The 22,141-nt window shown below is 37.8% G+C and overlaps 1 protein-coding gene and 1 long non-coding RNA gene across 2 annotated transcripts in view; both read left to right on the top strand.

Moving 5' to 3' along the window:
- The window catches only part of AIG1 (androgen induced 1), a 233,637-nt gene that overhangs the window by 38,215 nt on the left and 173,281 nt on the right, over positions 1-22,141 (top strand).
- On the top strand, positions 2,094-20,352 carry LOC114486944 (uncharacterized). Its single transcript, XR_003681414.1, has 4 exons — positions 2,094-2,268; positions 10,003-10,064; positions 18,778-18,969; positions 20,241-20,352. It is a non-coding gene; the product is annotated as an uncharacterized lncRNA (long non-coding RNA).

Genomic DNA, 22,141 nt, shown 5'->3' with positions numbered 1-22,141 from the left:
CATTTTCTCTCAGATGCACAATCTGTCCTTTTGCCCACAGAATGGCAGAGTGGCAGCTTTGTTATAGATCAGGCGACTGTGTGTGTGCCTGTCTGTGTCTGGATTCTCTTCTGTTCCATTGGTCTATCTATTCTTGCACCAATGCCCCACACTTATAATTACAGTAACTATAAATTAAATCTTGATAGCTGGTAGTGTAAGTCCTCCAACTTTACTCTTCAAGGTTGTTTTTATTCCTCTTGGCCTTTTGCATTTCCATTTAATTTTAGAATCAGCTTGCCATTTTTTACACACAAAAATTAGGTTATTAGTTGAAATAACATTGAATGTTATCCATTTAGGGAGAATTCACATTTTGCAATGTTGTACCTTCCAGGAACATAGTATATTCCTCCATTTCTTTAGGGCTCCTTTAACCTTATCTTATTAAAGTTTTGTGGTTTTCTATGTGGTGGTCTCGCACAACTTTTATTAGCTTTATTCCTAGTTATGTGCCCTCCTTTCAGTTAGAGAGCTGCTTCTAGTTTGTAGAGAAGCAAAATCTTCCTTTAGACTCACAACCTTAAGCAAAATGTTATGGAGAAACTATTTTGAAGCTGAAGAGAGGAAGTGCCCTTGTGCCTTGAGGAGGAAGTGGGGGATTTTTTGGTTGGTGGTTTAATGTAGGTGAGATGCAGTATGTCTTGTCCAGATGGAATCTCTGGAAATCTTAAAAGCAGCAGATGGGTGTGGGAAGAATGACAGAGAATATTGAGGAGAAGACTGACTTACTGTCTTGTGTAATTGCATAGTTGAATGAAGAAACCGATGTGTATTTTAAGTATCTGAACCAAATTCATTGACTTGAAGCAAAGACCCATTCTAAACAAATAAATTATATCCTGGACCTACCTTTCTACATCTTTGACTTACTTCACCAATCGCCAGAGATTAAAAATTTTACGATTAATGATCAAAATATTATCCAGGTGACTAAGTGATAAACTTGTTGGATTTACCATCAAGCGGATTTCCCATTAAATAAAAAAAATCTTCAAAATTTAATCAGTCATGCATGAGTCAGTGAGAGCATACTGCTTCAGAGTTTCAGAAGTCTCTTGGAATTCCCTCTAATTACTCTTCTGTTTTTCTTCCCTTCCCCAGACATGCTTTGGGAAAGAATATTTCTTATTCACTGACTTCAGTGTCTCAGCTCCAAATGACCTCTCACACTGGCTCCTGACGTCTGTTGAAGTTGCTCTTCTCATGAAGACACAAAGCCTCCTCATTGTCAGGTTCAGTGGAAACATTTGTACTTCTCCAGCTTCTTTTCAATATTTGAGGTTCTTGAAATACTCCTTCTCCATGGAACTCTTCTGTCGTGGCTGCCTTGACGTTCATCACTCTCTCCTGGTCTTTCTCTTCCCTCTCTGACACTCTTCATCAGGCCATTTTCCAGGCTCTCTTTGTCCTGCAAATGTTGGGATTACACACGGCCAGCTTCAGACTCTTTTTCTCATTGTGAACTCTCATTCTAGTGGAACTCATTCACCTCTGTGGTTTCATCGATAAATCAGCATTCTGATATTTTCGAAGGCTGTCTTGAAATATCCTATGCCACAAACACCTCTGTCCAGCTACTTGTTAGATTTCTCCGTTTAGTGCCCCAATGACACCTTAAAATTAATGTCAAAAATGGATACTTTGTAACATGCTCTGCATTTTGGTGAGTGACACCCTTTACAGTGGGCCTGAAGCTGGGAGGTGGTTATTGACTCTTCTTTCTCCTTTCTCCTCCCATGTCCAGTGACAACATCCTGGCTAGTCTTCCTCTTTAATATCCTTAACAGTCTGCAGTCTCGATCTTCTTCTCTATATCCACTACTGTTTTTCTGTTCCCACATCCCCTCACACCTGGCCTTCCTAAGCAGCCTCGTGATTGGCTCCTCTGCCTTCAATATTCTCACGCTCCAAGCTGCTATCTGCTCTCAGGCTGAGCTCTCCCAAACGTGCTGCTCCTCTGTTTAGAACCGTACAGGGCTTCTACTTCTCCTCTGACATAAAGGCTGAACTGCTCACCATGGATTTCTAGACTTGGTCCTACTGGAGCACCCCCTGCTTCTCGCGTCTCCTCTCTTGATGTTAGTTCTCCAGAGCTGCTCGCGGCCCCTTCCGTCACTCTTCTCGCCCTTCAGAAGTGCTGCTGCCTCTGCCCAGAACAGGCCCAGCCCGCTCCTCATCCGCCACCCTCCTTCTGGCCTCCTACTCATTCTCCAGAACTCAACGCAGGTAGGACACTCTAGTGAGACTTCATCTCATCCTTCCCCACCAGTCTCGACTCTAATGTTGTGTTGCATCGTGTTTCTCTGGTTTGATCCCCCCCCACTCTGAACTTCTTGAAGGAAAGAAACATGCCTTTCATGTTTGTGTTCTCCCTCCACAGTTGCTTTTATAAATAGGCGCTGTGTTAGGCCCTGGGGATGCAAAGATGAATAAGACATCATCTTTGCTCATGGGCTCTCACAATATAGAAGGTGAAACAGAAACATCAACAGGTAATTACTGTGTGATTTGATGAGTGCCGTGTTACAGGTGTTTTTAAAACAGGGAAGAAGCGGCACCTGATTCCAGGTCTAAGAGAGTTCTATTAAAGTGTACGCAAGGGATCTCTAGAGAAATAATGTGTGGGGAAATAATCCGCTGAGTAAAGATCATCTCCAGGAAAATTCCTGGCAACCCTATAACACTGTAGTCAGTGTTACCAGTTGCTCTCCTGAAATTGTCCCTCAGATCTCCAGAGGCAGAGAACTGTATAGGAGTTAAAATATTTACAGTTGAGGGCTTCCCTGGTGGCGCAGTGGTTGAGAGTCCACCTGCCGATGCAGGGGACACGGGTTCGTGCCCCGGTCCGGGAAGATCCCACATGCCGCGGAGCGGCTGGGCCCGTGAGCCATGGCCGCTGAGCCTGCGCGTCCGGAGCCTGCGCTCCGCAACGGGAGAGGCCACAACAGTGAGAGGCCCGCGTACCGCAAAAAAAACACAAACAAACAAAATATTTACAGTTGATACCAGAACATGTAAATAAACATTATGAGGTTTGGATGGAGAGATATATGCATTAAGCTGTATTTTGACTAGAGAGATATATATGCATTAAGCTTAGTGGAGACTTGAGAGAATTAGCATCTTATTTTGTTTGCCCAGGAGCTCTCTGACCAAAACCCAGCCCTACTTAAGACAAAAGTTCACCCTGACTCTGTAAATGTTTGCCTTTACGATGAAGGAGAAGAACCTAAAGCCTTGAAATGTTCAGTCTAGTTCTTTTTTCAGATATAATGTTAAATCCCAGAAAACAATCCAGCAAAGCAGGATCTTCACATTTTGGTTTCCCTCTATCCATATCCGAGGAGAGGACACTTGACGGTTGAGAGTGATTCCATAGGTGTTCTACTGGGCCTGGAGGGTGGCCAGAGCCTTGTGCAGTTTAGGATGAACTGACACTATAGCAGTCAGAGAAGGAAGCTGGATTCATCTGGAGCAAGGTAATCTAGTCTGTGTACAGGATTGTCTGTGGTAGGGCCTTGTTCTGATGCCTATATACTTGAGGGACCATGACTGAACTTCAGGAGGTTTGGAGAGTCCCTGAAATTCCACACAAAATTGATTATGTGTGCACAGGGGGAGAAAGGCCATAGCTTTCATCATATATTTGAAGTTCTTGTAACTCAGAGAACCACTGGTCTGCACCCTTTGGTTTCTGTTTACTATATTTATTCATCTGATAATCATGTAGTGAGGATCTAGGTCTTAGGCATTTTGCTCCATTCTGACTTACTATTTTGATGTGTGTTGCAGCAATTCAAGTCAGCAGTCATTGAGAGCCTAGGTTGCAGGCGCTTCCACCTGCAAGATCTCATTAAATCTTCACAGTACCTCTGTGTGTTATATATTCTTATGACCATTTTACAGAAGAGGAAACTGAAGTTCAGAGTGTAAAAAGAACTTTCCTAAGAGCAGCTGAGTACTCGAGGAGGTGAACTGGACCTAAGAATCTAAAGATGAATAGAACATTCTGCTCCTCTTCAGGAAAAGCTCAGTCTTCTAGGGCAGCCAGACAGAAATGAATACCTAAATACAGTGACATAAATTCAAGGATAGACCAATATACAATATAAAATCTCAGCACCGAGGTGTATGTCATTCCTCCAGCTGTGCTTTGTCAAGGAGAGAGGAGCGGGTCTTGAAGGATGAGTAATAGTGGACTAGGTAGACTGAAATTAAAATGCATACCAGGTTGATGTAAAAGCATTTGCAAAACATAGATGTGAGCTAGTCTTCTGCTTGTGATAAAATGATAGTGGTTTGGGATGGTGAACACATAAATATCAGAGCTTTGAAAGAGGTAAGTCAAAGAACCAGGTTCTGCCCTGTGTATTTCCACATATATTAACAAATCTACAGTTCCTTTCCAGAAAGTAGCCCAGGCTATACAGGTAACCACAATTTAAAATGCCCTTTTAAGATTTTTTTCCCCAAGGTAATTGTTTCATCTACTTCATAGCCCTGAATAGCAGGAAAGTTCATAGAAAGTACATCTTCAAGCCGAGCTATCAAAACATATCTGTTTTCAAAACTCTTATAGGGATAGTAAATTTAATGCTTGTTTTTTTCTCCCGAAAAACAGTATAACTAGTTTCAAACAATGCTAGGTAATTCCTAAGGGGAAATACTGTGAGAACCTTTGACATAATTAGTTTATGCTTTAGCTTGCTGTTTTCATTACAAGTTTTCAACAAGTTCTGAGAAATATGAATGGAAAAACTTCTCTGATTCCACTTTAAAATATGTGGGAAAGAAAATGCACCGAGGTGAAAGTGATAGCAGGGAAAGAAAGAGAATACAAGCAAATATGAGGCCAGCACTCTTTTTATTTTATTACCAATTAGACATAGTGAGTTATAATTTGAATAAAATGTCAGCTTGTAAGTGTGTATTTTTCCACTTGAAAAAGTCAGTTAAACTGTGATAAGATTTTCAATGGATGTCAGCTTACTGGTACTCCATCACTAGAACATAGCATCCTGGCATGCTATATACCCTTATAGTATCATGTCCATCGATTGCTTCAAATATCCTGACTAAAACCTGTATTTTTAGGTCTCTGTTTCTTTGTATGTTTTACAAAAACTTGAGATCATGCTCTATATCAAATATTTTTCTGGGCCTGTATTCCCTCATCTGTAATATCGAGATTATTGGAGTCCCTGGCTCCCAGGGTTATTGTGAGGATTAAATGAGATGGGTTAGTAGAGAGCCTAGCTCAGTGCCTGGCACACAGTCAGCATTCAGTTATACTAGTCGTTGCTGTTGCGGTTATGGTTACTTTGTGTGTGATGAGAACTTCTGAGATCCTTCTCTTAGCAACTTTCAAATAAGCAATACAATATCATTAACTATAGTCATCTGTGGTTACTTTTTGTTACTTGTTTTTCACACTTGATTATATGAGTATTTTCACAAGTTGTTAACTGTTGTTCAAAGACATGATGTTTCAAGGATATATAAACATTCCACCATTCCTTCAAGCTTTAAATACGTCATTTTGGTCAGTTTAACAATTTCCAGATTGTTAATAGTATAAACTCCAGTGAAATAAACATTCTTGTCTGTAAGTTTTTGTGACCCAGTAAGATGCATTTATAAAAGTATTTTAAAGACTTTTGATTCATCTGTTCAAATTACATCCCTGAAAGATTGTACCCGTTTAGAACTCCCCATTTCTATTACAGTGTAGAAATAAGAATTAAGTAAATGTAACAGAATGTGGAGAAATGTAACAGAAAGCTGTAAGTTTCAGAACCAGAATATTTGCTTTCTTTTATATCTTGGGAGGCAAGGCAAATATAATGTCTATTATCTTTCATATTTTAAAAGAAGCTTTTGTGTGAGGACATAAAACATTGTGTAGAAGTCAAGAGGGCTAATTCCAAGACTGAATGATAGCGGAATATATACAAGCTTGAGGAATTCACTCTACCTCTCATAGTTATATAGTTATAGTTTGTAAAATGGTGATACAATACCTATCTTAAAGGACTCTTGTGGTAGTTAAATAAGATTGTTAAGCACCAGGCAAAGGTCTTGGCACAAAGTAAGTACCTGTGGTTGACCACACTGTTATTGACCAAGGATATAATTTTTGCTGAAGAGCAAGGCTTTGGCCTTCCTCATTTATTGCAACTGTAGATTTGTAAAGTAGCAGAGTTCCCATCAGGTGTCCTGGCTGCTCCCTGAATGAGCAAGGGGCAGAATGCCATGACACCTGTCAGCTGTACTGTCAACATTTTTGATGATCCTGGTTAGGGTTAGCTTAATATGGTTCTCTTTCTTGATTGAGCATACATTTAGCTCCAGCCTTGTTCCAAGCACTGAACCAAGCACTGGTGATTTGAGAATGAATAAAATATAATCTTTGTCCTTGATGGGCTCACAATATAGACAGGAAGTGGTTACCATCTTCTCTGGGTAAAATCCTTCTCTGTACTTTTAGTGAACATTTTTTATGTTCTGTTGAGACACGCACTGGTAGATATCTGGGGTTAAAAGTGAGTAATCAGAAAACCAGGCCCACCCCCTGAGATGGTAAGAATGTGGTATTACAAGTTAATTAGCAAGCATTGGTAGAAAGAGGATGAGCTTTCCATCAAAAGACCTGGGTTCACAGTCAGCCTGCAAAACACACTGGTTGAATGATTTTGAGCAGGCCAGGCCATTGTATTCTAAGCAGGAAGTCAAAAAGAGTTGAAATTTGATTATTCATTCATTCATTTGGCAAGTATTTATTGAGCGCCAGGGAATAACATATACAACAAATCCCAACCTTCAAGGATATCAGATTCTAGTGAGAGAAAAGGGAGGATATAAAAAGTGTTTCTTGTAAAGAAAAAGAAAAGGCAGAGAAGAGAGCTAGGGAGCATCACTGGGGAGGAGGGGTGGACATTTTACAGAGAGTTACAGGGAAGGCCTCACTACAAGCTAATGTTTGAATGAAGACAGTGAGTAAGTAGTTCAAGGAAACAGCAAGTTTAGAGGCTCCAGAGAGGAGAGCAGTGGGGCTGGAGCAGGGTGAGGGATGGGGCCAGTGGCAGGAGACAGGGAAGAGCCTTGTGGAACATGCTATTGAGGACTTTGGCTTTTACTGCACATGAGATAGGAAGCTTTTGAAGGACTTTGAGCAGAGTGACAGGATCTGACTTTTCACAACCTCATTCTGGCTGCTGAGTAGAATAGAGTGGAGAAAGGCAGCAAAGCAAGGTGGTCAGATGGGAGCTTTTCCAACAATCTAGGGGAGAGTTGGTGGTGACACGGACCGTGGAGGTAGCACTAGAAGTGGTACAAAGTGTCAGACTCTGGAGATGATTTTTTACAATAGAGCCATCAGGATTTGCTAATGAATTGCATGAGCAGAGCTCGGGGGCTGCGTTACTATGAAGTCAAAGTTGCCATCCATGGATGTGAGGATGGCTGTGGGAGAAGCATATTTGTTGCGGAACACAAGGAGTTTGAGGTTGAACCTGTGAAGTCTGAGATGCCTATTTGAAACATTCAAGTGAGGATGTTGAATAGATAGTTGGACTTCAAGGGAGAGGTCTGGGCTAGAGATGTCAATGTGGATAGGAGTCCTTATCACAGAGATGGTATTCAAAGTCAGGAGACCGGATCAGATCTCCAATGTAGTGAATGTGGCTGGAAAAGAGAAGCAAGTGCAATATCTGAGCCCTGGGGTACTCAGAGTTTAGAGGTTGAGAAGTTTGGGAGGAACTAGCAAAGAGACTGAGAAGGAATATCCAGTGGGAAAGGGGGAAAGGCCAACTTGCATAACAACTATATAAAAGCACATTACATGTTGTAGACTACCATATAGATGATCATTATATTACTATAACACGCTTTTGGAAAAATGCAGTGTATCATGATTTTGGGTGCAAAATTTGATTGGGGTATATTTCATGTATAGCCTTTACAACCTGTTCAATTGTGGTGACTACCACACACACACACACACACACACACACACACACACACACACACAGTTTTTCTAAATGTTGTCCTCATGACATGAAAAATTTAAAGAATTTTCCTCTCAGAGATTGATCTAGGCACAAAGATGATTTGGGCATCACTGGAGCTGGTTACATGCAGCCCTGTGCAGAGTGTTTCATGATAATGTTCAAGTAGAAATAGTCATCTCAATCTCTATATTTACTACGTGATTTGGAAAAACACCAAAGGGATTTGGGTCCACAGAGATTATAATATTACTAAAATAGATGTATACATTATTTACAATATGCTTTCAACATTAAGGTAAGACAGACCTGTTGATTGGACTTAAGACAGGGGCCAATTTTTCTCTATAAAAGACACCTTCCAGAAAATGGTTTGTGTAAACATGCTTTTGTCATTATGTGTCTGTAGAGAGCCTTTTCACATGTTGACTATATTTATTCAATTGAAAGACCTTAGTTTAGTAGCTTGACACCTTATGCTAAGCGAAATAAGCCAGTCACAGAAGGACAAATACTGCATGATTCCACTTATACAAGGTATCTAAAATAATCAAATTCATAGACGAGAGTAGAATGGTGGTTGCTAGGCGGTGGGCAGAGAGGGAAATGAGGAGTTGCTAATCAACGGGTATGAAGTTTCAGTTATGGAAGGTGAATGAGTTCTAGAGACCTTTTTTACAACATTGTGCCTGTAATTAATAATACTGTGTGGTACACTTAGGATTGGTAAGAGGGTAGATCTCATGTTAAGTGTTCTTACTACAATAACATACAAAATAAAAATGAATTAAACAAAGGAATTAATTTAGTGGCATAACCCCAAGACCTATCATTTATTGCCTTATGATTTGGTAGTGTTAATAGTAACTAAATCATAATATCCTATTAAGAGTTTTACAACAAAGAGGGAATTGAGAGACCTAAAGAAAAACATTGCCAATGTCACTCCTATGTGGAGCTTCTGGAGAGTGTTCCAAAGAAAGAATTTTCATAGTACTTTCTCTTCATCACTTAGTAACACATTTCTAAGCTCATGTCTGGGAGCATTCTGGCTACCAGAGCAACTTAGATTTTTGCCCATATGTGCTCAATTTAAATATCAAACATTGTCATAAACTTTGCCACATATATCTTTAAATCAAAGATTTTTGAAGACAAAGCAATTCAAAAGTATGGAATAATTTTCATAATTTGCTGCCCTCTCAAGATGTATCCATCTCTAGAGGGATACTTGAGTTATGAGTTAAGTGGAGTAAAATCCACTTCTGCGCATGAGTAACAACCACTAATCTAAAAGCTCACAGGCAGCTGGTCCTGATCATAATAGATGCATATACTGTGGATGGAAGAGAATAGCACTGAAGCACTACGCTTCCTATACTCCCAGAGGAAGGTAGGCTTTGCAAAACTGTGGAGCCTTCACTTAAGATAAAGGGGAAAACAGTTATGTGTTTGCAGTAGCTCATGAACACTTTGGACTTAGTTATCTAAGTGGCTTATCCCTTCTTCCTCCAGTGTTTGGGATTTGAGGCTTCTACCTAGATAAAGAGTCTTGGGCAGGGGCCTTCGTCCCTACCTGTAAACCCTGTTCAGTGTACTGCTTGGTGTGATTAGCACAATCACAGCATAACGAAGGAAAAGAAGGCCACTAAAAAGAAAGATTTTTCTGATTCTGCATTTGGGGAGATTTCATTCATAATATTTTGTTGTCACAAAAGTATATTCTGTCCTGGGCTCAAAATCAGTAATGGATTTTTTTTTAAATAGCCAAAGCAGATGTTATATACACTATACATAAGCTTCCTCGTGGTCAATCTATAAATTTGACATAATTTGATGAACACCTGTAGATACGATTTTCAATTCAGTTCTAGCATCTGATGTCAGTCACAGTAGAAAAGATGGCTAGATTAACTGTTATTTGCCCACCATATTTCTACGTGATTTCTTCTAGAATTTACCAGTTTGAAACATCAACCTTCAGCTGCTGCATTCTGATCAAGAGAGTTATTGACTGTAAGTTGAACATCCATGTAATATTAAGAATGAAGCGTATATATATTTTTTCCTTCAGAATGTGTGAGCATACTACAACTTTACGTTTTCTATGGACTAAATTTTTGTGTCTCCCTCCCCCGAAATTCATATGTTGAAATCATAACCCTCAAGGTGATGGTATTAAGAGGTAGAATCTTTGGGGTGATTAGATCATGATAATGGAGCCCTAGTGAATGAGATTAGTGCCCTTATAAAAGAAACCCCACAGAGGTCTCTTGACCCTTCTGCCGTGTAAGGACGCAGCAAAACCAAATGTAAAATAGATAGCTACTGGGAAGCAGCCACATAGCACAGGGAGATCAGCTCAGTGCTTTGTGGCCACCTAGAGGGGTGGGACAGGGAGGGTGGGAGGGAGACGCAAGAGTGAAGAGATATGGGGATATATATATATGTATAGCTGATTCACTTTGTTATAAAGCAGAAACTAACACACCATTGTAAAGCAATTATACTCCAATAAAGATGTTTAATAAATAAATAAATACATACATACATACATACATACATATTTTTTTAAAAAAATGATCCTGAAAAATTAAAAAAGACAGCCATCTATGAACCAGAAGGCAGGTCTTCACCAGACACCAAACCTGCCAGCACCTTGATCTTGGACTTCCCAGCTCCCAGAACTGTAAGAAATAAATTTCATAGTTTGTAAGCCACCCAGTGTATGATAATTCTATTTTAGAGCCCAGATGGACTAAAACAACATTACATAAAGCTTTTCTCCCAAAGATCATTTAACATATCTTCCTCTCTCTTTTTTCCCTTCCTCCTTCCCTCTCTCCTCTTCCTTCTTTACCTACCGAAGTTGCCATTAAAATATCACTACTAGTTATTTGGAGACGCTATTAAGGCACTTTCTTAGGATCAACTCCAGCATGGTCCACAGCTAGGGCTTTCTCACTAGCAAGTGGTTGAAGGCCGCACTGTTCACATCTTAACTCGTAGAAAGCATAAGTAAGCATTTGATTTTTCTAAAGCCCTGTGGTAATTATTTCAAATAAAGTTATTGTTAATGGTTCTGATTTTTAAAAACTACTTCCAGAAAAATCTTATTTGGAATCACTTAAAAATTTATAAACAGGTTTTTTTTTATATACTAAATTTAGTATGCTATACCCTGGACAAGACAGTTTTTCATAAAGTTGTTTTTCCCAGCTATCTTTAAAGTTTGGTATAAATTTTAGTATGCTTCCTGATATAAAATTTAGTATACTTTCTGATTTCTAACCAACAACAGATTATTTTCATTTATTTGTTATTCTGGTGAGGAGATTATTGCTAGCTTCCAAAGTTAATGTACCTTATGAAGCAACATAAAATATGCATTTTCTGTTTTCTGAGTTTTTAGAACTCTTAGGCTGTTTCTCCTTGATTTTATACTTTTAAATTTATTTTGATTTCTTAATGGTGGTATTGAATTAGAATCTGTCGGGAGAAGTTTCCAGATGAATACTGTTTTTAGAAGAAGAACTGTGTATTTTTATTAATACCTGTTGGAACTGCAGAAGATTTTGGATTTTCCTTCATTATCCCATCCACAATAAAAGTGATGAGACTACCTTTACCCCTTTATGGGGTATATTCATTATTTTCTTTTGTTCTGTCCGTGTACAGCCTTGGCTACTGATGGGTTTTTACTGTTTATTAGCTTTTACTATTTATTAGCTTTTTTTTTTTTACTATTTATTAGTTTTTACTATTTATTAGCTTTTTAAACACATACTTTGTATGTTTATGAGAACAGAAATGTGACAAAGTCAAAAGAAGATGTATTACTTTAATGTAACTGAAAGGAAAAATGCCATTGCTTGTATTTCTATTGCTGCAAGGCACTCAGTTGCTAGTCACTGTTTTATAAACATATATTTTATATTGATATACTTAATTGATAGGTTTCTAAATTATCTCTGATATTTTTTTAGAACCTATGCTTCTGCGCATTTTGGTTCCAATTTCTTTTTTAATTTCTCTTTGTCCCAGACATTTACAATCACATCAGTACATGAAATTCACTCCTCACATATTTTTTTCTCCTCAACGCCCCTGACTCTTACCATAACCACCCAGGATCTTCTTGCCACGGCCATCCCTGGGTCTCCTGGTCATTGAGAACAGCTTGACCTCTAGCTCATTCTTGGATCACAGTCTCCCATCATTCAACTTGTTCACTCCTACCGGACCTGTGATTCGTCCCCTGTTTTTCTCTAACCACTCTAAACCCTGTGATCTAGCTCTTTAGTTATTCAGCTCCGGACACCCTCACTGCCTTAGCACCTGTGGCTTTGCCCGGACGACGCTCATACCCATTAGGTCCATTTGCGTGCCCTGTGACTGGGGCACTGAGCACGACTGGAAGCACATGCAGGTACCCCCCGATTTTCCAGAGCTCACTGTACACCACTTGGCTTTTATGAAAGTACCTGTTTTCCCTAACTGAAAGAAATCCATAGAGGACTTTCACTTTTATGGAAAAAAAAAAAAAAAAAAGAAAAGTGGAAAGAGCATTCAGCATTTGCTTTACAGTGAGTTATTATAGATGCTCCTGGGCAGTGAGAATGGCATTGCCAAGCTTCTTCCCCTGGAAATACATTCAGTATCACAGCGTCAAGCCACCATAGCTTTGAACTGTGTCTGTGAGCATCTGTGCTTTATGTCAGTTTATTTTGTACATCTGTTAGCAAGATGTGTCCTAAGGTAATTGCTTCTCTGCTTTACCCTTTTCAGCTTATGAGAGGTTCATACAAACACTCTACTTTCGGAGAGCGGGGGGCACCTGTAATAAAACAGTGCAGCTCAGTTGAAATATAGCTGTGTGATCTCCTTCTTTACGGGGCCCCCAGCATTTCCCGGCCATCCTTCTACCGGCCCCAAGTCAGGTCCCCTCTCTCTCCACTCAGCTGTCTTTGCCACTGTTGTTAATTCTGTAATTAGTAAATGTGTGTTAATACTACACCCCAGATGTTGTGCCAGTCTCTAGGAATACAACATTGAACTAAAACCCAACCCTGCCACCATGTGCCTACAAGAAGGTCAGGCATTTATAAAACAGCAACACTAATGATGATTTCATTACACTTGAATCAAGTGGCAAAAAATAAAAATAAAAGGTGACCTGAAATGCATATTGGGCAGGGAGAGGGAGACTCTAACTTGCTCTAGGTAGCATTTTATTGTTATTCTTGTCTTGCTTTTCCTTATAGTTTTACAACATGTGTGTCCCTGGTCTAATATTGTGGGGTTGTTTTTTTTTTTTCATTTCTTTTAGAGCTTTATCTAAATAGTGTGGTACTTTTTCAGTCTTCTAAGATTTGCTTTTATTGTTCAGTGTTATGCTTGTGCAATCACCTGTGTTGATATATGCAACTCTAGGTAATTTATTTTCACTGCTGTATTTTTTTTAATACCTCTGTTTATCCATGGTTGAGTCTGTGCACATTTGAGTTGTTTGATTTTTTTTGCCATTATAAACAATTCAGATATGAATAGGAAAGGTATGATAGAGATTGGTTAATTTTCGATATGCATGCAAATTTTAGCTCTGGTCTTTCACTTCAGCCTTCTCTGGCAAACACAAGTACCACAAATTAGTAGCAAATTTGACCACTTTGAATGTTGCATCATATTTAAAATGTTACAATAATATCTCCATCGGTTTTCCTGATGTACTATCGATAGAAGGTGGCATAAAATAATTAAATGACCCAAAGTCAAGAGATAGGTCAGACTGTCTATCTGAATAATTAAAAGCAAATGTCCTTCCCTCATTCTTAGCATTTCATTAGAATAACTAGAATATCGTCAGCAACGCTATTAAATATCAGGGAAGTCATGGTGAATTAAATGAGATATCTATTGTCTCTCGGCTCCAAATTCACCCTATAATACCTGCTCTTCCATAACTTTTTAAGCATTTCTCCTTCACATTGAGGATAAAGTTGAGCTTTCTCAGTAAAGGGCACTGAAGGAACATTGCAGGAGGATGGGGCTTCACTTACTGCTTCCAGCTGCTGCCCCAGTGGTCAGCTGTGTGGGTAGAAGGACATTTAGTATCGTTCTGCCCCAGCCACAGGCAGGGAACGTGCAGTCCCTGCAGCTCTTCCAACAAGAGCACCACCTGCACCAGGTCTCCTGCCCACAGTGGTAACTCAACTCTTGTGCACCTGCCCATCAGCAGAGGCCCCCTTTACCTGGGAAGGCTGCTTCTTGGTGGAGAATTTCTCCACCATCCGACTGGCTGCAAACACACCTTCTCTAGTGAGGTCTGAAGCCCATCCATGGGGAGGGGGCTTCTTCCAAGTTCTTCTTTCCTTGGTTACTCTCCCTGAGCCCTGGGGCACCCTCTAGCGTTCTGTTTACATCTAATACTTACTCTCCTATGATAGCCTAATCATTCTTTATATTAAACTTACCCTACTGAAAAAAAGTCAATGAAAAATCTAAAACCTAGCATAAACTTACACATCCAGTGTTCTAAATGTCACCAGTTTTTGAAGTACAAGAAAATCGTGTTAAAATTTAGTTATGACTCAAAATTATGTCCATCAAGTTACAGTTGACCCTTGAATAAGGTAGGCGTTAGGGGCGCTGACCCCCATGCAGTAGAAGCACCCATGTATAACTTTATAGTCAGCCCTTTGTATCCAAGGTTCCTCATCTGTGGATTCACCCAACCGCAGATCATGTAGTATGTAGTATTAACTACTGAAAAAAATCCGTGTATAAATGGACTTGGGCAGTTCAAACCCACGTTGTTCAAGGGTCAACTATTTTAAAGCTATAAGAATAGGTTGTTTCTCAATAGAAACATAAGGTGATAACTTTGTGAAGAAAGTAATGGTCGTATTTACTTTGTTACCTAAGTAATTGAGAACTGTAATGTATTTCTTAGTTTCCTAATGTAATAAATAACAGTACCACTTCTAACTTTTTAAAATTTCATACTCGTCTAAAGGGCAGAAGCACATACCTAAAACTCCAGTCTCATTCCATGTTGTATACTCTAGGTACCAGGAGACATATGTAAGACCATTCATGGGTATATGCATCCTCAACTTTACTAGATAATGCCATTATTTTCCAAAGTGATTGAACCAAAATATACTCCCTCTAGCATTGTTCCACATCATCTTCCACAATTGACATTATCAGACTTTTCTGTATCATTAATGTAATCATAAAATGTCTTAGGGAGCTTTCATTTTTTCTGAGATTTTACATTGGCACTTGAGTTGATTGGTGGTAGGACTCTTCCAGCACTAGCTTCATACTTTCTCAAACTATAAGAACCCTGGGATTTTCTAAATACTCTTAATCTAGAGGTAAAATATTATGGAGTCATTGATGAACTAGTGGAGAATAGAAATGAAAAGAATGGTTCATCTCTTACCTTTTCGGCTCTGCACCAGTAAACTTCAAAATGACATATTAAACAAATTAATGTGGTAGAACAATGGCCAGTTTGAGTTAAAAATAGAAAATATTATCTGTTAGGGAGTGAGACCTTTCAGAGCCCATCCAGAAGCTTTGTGTGGAAGACCCTGTTTCTGAAGGCAGAAGGCAGCATCTAGAAACAGGGAACTGCTTTCATAAGTATTTTAACCATTCAGTTCCCTGCCAAGTATTTATCTATAATTATGCAGACATAGTCTTTATGTAGACTCAATGTTAGACCAAAATCAATAGATTCATAAATATTAAAATGGAAATGTCTATGGACAGGGGCCATGTTTTTCTAATCGACTTTATTAATACAACTTTACCTGCAGATGTATATGCTCTTAATACATATAGTTTAGTTTGTTATGTATAGATTGTGCATGGGTTATGAGTCTATGTCAACTTATCACTTAAGATCTGATTTGGTCTTAATTCAGGTCCTTTTTAATTTAGGTTTCAGATTTACCTAACTCTTTAACTAATGATTATGTTTGGCACTTAAATCATCTTCTGCTGCAGTAAATTGTTACCACAAGTAAAAATTTAGTCAGATAAAATAGATTTTACAGTGTTAGAAAATTTAATGCACTTCAGAACAGGTTTGTGTTATTAAAGTTACAACATTTTTTTCTTTAAATAACTGTTCACCACTGTTACAATCATTTACTAGTCTGCGTTAGTAGTTTACTAAGTGTTTTGTATGTAGTAATCAATAAATATTTGTTAAATAAATCAATGGTGTGCTTAATTCAGTATTTGAAAGGATTCATGCTAATATTAATAGTTGAAAAAACTCTTTAAGCCTATAAAATTTTGAGGAACTTCTAATGTCAGTGTAGCACCGTGAAAACACCCGAGGGAAATTTTCTGTCGTATTTGCAGATTAGAATGGAATCTCTGGAAGGATCCCTGCAGTGCTGTTATCAGGATGGTGCTGGAACATGACATGATTGCACCCATCACTTTGTGAAGCACATCCAAATGTTTTCTTCTCCTTGCTTAGATATTGAAAATGATTCTGTGATATTGTAACGAATTTTGTGGAAAAGCTTTCCTTTCCAAAGCTGCTTATCTAAGTGCATTATTTCTGACTGAAAAGCTTATTTTTCTTTCTGTCTATCTGAATGGATTGCTAGCCAGTGGTGACTTATGGCTGACTTCATCGATTTTCAGTAATGAGATAGAGCAGTCTGAGGTAAATGTCTGTGTACATGGGCAAGGACTCTAAATCACATTCTGAAAACCACGGGCTTGATGATGCAATGAGTCCATCTCCTCAGAAATGTTTGTGGTGAAGATTCCTTGAAAATGCTTGGGCTTAAAGCACATCACTTAAATGGCGGATTTAGAAAAATAAAGTTACAGTCATTAGAGTGAGAGAACCATATTGTCTTGTTCAGGCTAACTCTCTCCAAGGGTAGTAACGGAAAATTCACCAGGCAGTACATCTGATGGGTATAGTCTCAGTGGATGAAGGAGGCAGAGAGAACTTGTGGTACTTTTAAATGCATTTATTTCTCTACAGAGTAACATTCAAACATGTAACTGATCACGGCTTCCATGTAACTGATGGACTCTATACTGTAGAATTGCCCCAGATGTTCAGATGTCTCCGGCAAGGAAGGCACTGGAAGCAAATGCAAAAGAATCCTTGCAGAATTCACTCATCTCATTTCATACTGAGTCACTGCCCCTTGGTGTCGAAATACGTTTGGGATTCACTCTTGATCTTGATAATAAGAAGGAGTTGTGCACTATTAAAAAGTAAGGCATTTGTGGAATGGAGGGGGAGTCCCTTAGAAGATTGCGTGTTATGGTATTGCTATTTTGTAGCTCTTGTATTCTTTCAACATGATGTTTAACTCCTTCAGTCAAATTCACTCTTCATTGAACACACGGATTGCCATGGATTGCTTTTAGACAAGAACTGCATTGAAATTTTTAGGAACTGAAAATAAAATAACTGTTTATGCTATACAGTACCACATGATATATGACTGTGTGAGATACAGGAAGACCTCCAACTCACACCATTTTTCCAAATGTGTTATTCACCCTTCTGCATAGGAGAAATTACACAGATACAAGACATCCATGTATGTTACATGGGCATGAGTCTCTTTTCTTATCTTTTCTTTTCTTCCTTCCTCCCTTCCTCTCTCTCTCTCTCTCTCTCTTTCTTTCTATTCTACTATTCTTTCCTAGATTACATGTACATTTACTATACATAATATTGTACACTAATTACAAAAGAGTTTAGATAGATTTTTCATTTCTTCTGTATCATCTCCCCTTTAATTCATGCTCTGTCCTCATATAGAAGACTCCTCTAGGCCTTCCCTTATGACACCTATAAATCTTACTGCCTTCTTCCCATCTGTTCTCTCCACAGTTTTCCTTCATTCCATGATCCACGTCACTCCAATTTCATTGCCACCCCTCAGAGTTCTGCCTTCTTGTTTCCTCTGTCTGCCGTGTCTAAAATTAACTTTAAAATAAGCAAAATCTTCAAAACAAACACTGTGGTACTCTTTGCGTTAATCTTACGAAAGTACAATATAATCAAAACGCAGTTCATGATAGATACAAGTTACTGGAAATCTTACTCCCAAAGGTCAAGACAGCTGTACTGTCTTTAAAAATTCATACAAATAGTGATTCCATTTCTTACTTAAGGTGCTGCTTCTCTTATTTTGGGGCATCCTTGGTTCTTGCCTGAGTTTGGCCAATTAGGCTGAAATATAAAAATTAGCAACTGAAGTAATGACATAACTTGATATATAGACTATAGCTTTGGTACAATTACATATAAATGAGGATATCGAAGATGACCTAGTGAAATGAAATAAAACCCATTCTGGATAAACTATATCATATATGTTTGGGAATAAATGTTAGAAATCTAATGAATTTGCCCTCTAGTACAAACAGAATTGTAATAGTTTAGTGCATTCCAGAGAAAAAAGGAAAATAATGTTAAATTAATTTAATAAAAACCACTCGTCTAAAAAAGATAAAGATATGAATGGAATTTTGGTACATTTCCACACTTGTGGAAATGAACCTAAACCTAAAATGACTCAGTAAACAAGTTGTGATTTCTGACAGGGAGAATTGAGGGGGCGGAGAGAAGATGCAGAGCGAATTAAACAGTAGAGAACATTCTAGAGGAGCAAATGCTAGAATGACTCAAAAATATCCTGGGATTTTATTTTTTTCATTCTGATAGATTTCTATTTATATTTCTTGGAGAGATATGGTACATTTGACCACTTCATTTCTACACATGATGATACAAAATAATAAGAGCAACCAGCCTGCTAAGAACTCAAAGCCAGATGGTGTGTATGTGTGTCATGCTGGGTTGATGGTTTGGAAATGCCAGCTCTGCAGAATGGCTGGAGCTGAATACTGCTTCAAGGTAATCCTACATAAGATTCACTTGTGCATCTCCATGTGACTTTTACATTCTTAACTTAATAAATTTTAAGTTACAATGGACAACATGATATATATAGGCAATAGAGTAAAATGTCTCTAATGTGATTTGTTAGCTGTCAGCTCAAATCAAATTTCAACAAAGTAGCAGAAATCTAAAATGGTTTAACAGTTTTGGCTAACTGCTTCTTAAACTAGCAAATAACCAAAAGTCAATCCTTGCTTCTCTGCAGGGAATGATGGCCTGTTCCATAATTTTTAGGTATTACATTTTGAGGATTAGCCAGTGTGAGTTAAAAAAACAAAAACAAACAAACAAAAAACAACCCTAACAAAACCCAACAGTTCTGTCTCCTGATGTTTGGAAATCAGATGAAAATTGTTTTTGGTACCTCCTTTCTCTGATTTCCACATACTCACTTTGGGGAAGTCTTCCACAGCAGTTCAGGCATGGCGGCCATACTGTGGTCGTAAGCAGGGGAGAGCCAGTTGAGAGACCTACAGACAGTGACAGGGTAGCCACCAGGTAATAGTGAGGGGACTGCTGTGTTAGATGACACCAGTGGATGAAAAGAGTAAGAAAAGGAATCAGCTGTAGAGAAGTATAAGATTTCATAATACCATTAATCTTCTAAATTTAGCAAAATGTTGTTTAGACTATTACATTTATATTTGCAGAACTTCTTTTGTTTTTCTCTTCTAGAATATGAGATTGTTTATCCCCTTTCACTTGCATTTTAAATCTTCATAAAAGTGTCTGTTTCCCATGAACCAGTGGATCGTTTATTTATTTAACAAACACTTGATGAGTAATTTAAACCCTTCTTAAATAAGTTTTTGCTTCCTCTGTTTTGAGGCTTAGCTATGGTATTACACATTTAAGATCATTATGCCTTCTTAGTGAATTGATCCCTTTATCATTATGAAATGTTCTTCTTTATTTCTGGTAATATTCTTTATCTTGAAACCTACTTTTTGATATTAGTATAGCCATTCCATGTTTCTTATGATTAGCATTCATATTCATTTACCTTTTAACAAATCTGTACCTTAACACTTGAAGTGCTGTTTGCTTTTTAAATGCAATCTGTCAATCTCTGCCTTTTAATTGGAGAGTTTAAACCATTTGTATTTAATGTAATTATAGGCATTGTTGGATTAAAGTCTGATATCTTATTTTTTTCTCTGTGTCATCTGTTCTTTGTTCCTTTTTCCCAATTTCTGACTTCTTTTGGACTACTTTGATATTGTTAGTATTCCATTTTATTTCCAGTATTGGTTTATTAGCTGTGATAGAAAGAATTTCTAAATTGACCCCCAAAGATGTCCCACTGTAATCCTGGGAACCTGTCAATGAAAGAGCTATAACTCCTCTGATTACACTATGATATATGCACAGTTGACCTTAAGAAAGAGACATTATCCATGTGGGCCTGATCTTATCACATGAACCCTTAAAATCAGAAAGCTTTTTCAGGCCAGAAGAGGAAAGCAGAAGAGTCAGAGAGATCTGAAGCATAAAGAGTATTTGATATTCTGTTGTTGGATTTGAATATGGAGGGGGCCATCATACAAAGACTGGAGAGCAGATACAAGGAGCTGAGAGTGACTCTGGCTAAGAACTAACAAGGGAACATGAACCTCAGTTTTATAGTCTAAAAGAACTGGATTCTACCAACAATCAGAATGAGCTTGGAAGTAGATCCTTTCCTTGAACCTTGAAATAAGAGCCCTACTTGGCCAACACTATGAGTTTGGTATTGTGGAACCCTGAGCATAGAAGCCAAACTAATCCACCTGGACTTCTGACCTTAAGAACTGTAACCTAATAAGTTGGTGTTTTAAGCTGCTAAGTCTGTGGTCATTTGTTTTGCCACGCAGACAACCAACACATTAGCTAAAGATCTCCATTTTATTGTTTTAGTGGTTACTCTAGGGTTTACTATATGCATCTTTAACTTATCACTGTCTTCTACCAAATAATATTATACCACCTTATATGTAACTAAGAATTCAACAGCAGTATGCCTTCCATTCCTACCTTTTTGCCTTTTGTACTATTATAGTCATAATTTTATTTCTAACTATGTTTAAGACCTCACAATATATTGTTATATTTTTGCTTTAAATAGTCAATATCTTTTAAAAATTAAAACAAATTAGAAGATAAATCTTTTATAGTTATCCACATATTTACTATTTTAGCAACTGTCATTGCTTAGTATAGATTTGAAGTTATATTTGGTATCATAGTCTCAATTCCTTTTACATTTCTTGTAGTGAAAGGCTATTGGCAATGAATTCTCTCAGCTTCTATTTGTCTGAAAATGTCTTTCACCTTTGACAGTTTTTCCCCCTTAAGCACTTTAAATATATCATTTTACTGTTTTCTGGCTTGTGTTGTTTTATACAAGAAGTCTGAGATAATTTTTAACTTTACTTTTCTGTACATGTCTTCTTCTGTAGTGACTTTCAAGATTTCCTCTTTTTCACAGATTTTCAGCATTTGATTGCACTTCTGTATACCCAATAATCAACTTAAGAAATAAAATACTGATATAGTTGAGGCCCTTGTGTCCTTTCCTCAATCTTTTCCTCCTTGTAGAGGTACCTAAATTTACTGTTATTAATTCCATGTGTTTCTTCATATTTTACTTCATATACGTGCATCTTTAAATTTATCTTTGCATTTTTTGAAATTTATTTTAATGGTGTCTATATGCAGCATTTTTTGTTTCCTTTTTTGTTTGTTTAGTGTTTTGTTGTGAGAATGAAAAATTGATGTGTGCTTAGAATTCCATTGTGTGACTATAGCATGATTTATTTATCTAGTCATCTATTAAAGATATTTAGATTGTGTCATTTTTCTGAAGCAATGAATGTTAAAATTAACTTTCATGTAAATGTGACTTCATAATGAAGTCACTAGATAAAAGAGTATATGCATCTTTAAATTACTACATATTGCCAATTGTTCTTCAAAATGGTTTTCCCAATTTGCACTCCCACCATAAGGATTCTGGTTATTCTCCATCCTTATAATACTTGGTACTCTCAGAATTAAATTGTGAGTAGTTACATGGATGAGAAATGCTATCTAAATTTGCATTTCCCTGGTTATCGATCAGGTAGGACACCTTTTAATATGTTCACTG

The sequence above is a fragment of the Physeter macrocephalus genome, chromosome 10, assembly GCF_002837175.3.
Source record: "Physeter macrocephalus isolate SW-GA chromosome 10, ASM283717v5, whole genome shotgun sequence".
Lineage (NCBI taxonomy): Eukaryota > Metazoa > Chordata > Mammalia > Artiodactyla > Physeteridae > Physeter > Physeter macrocephalus.
The sequence above is the reverse complement of the archived record's forward strand: the minus strand, read 5'-3'. Positions and strand labels throughout refer to the sequence as shown.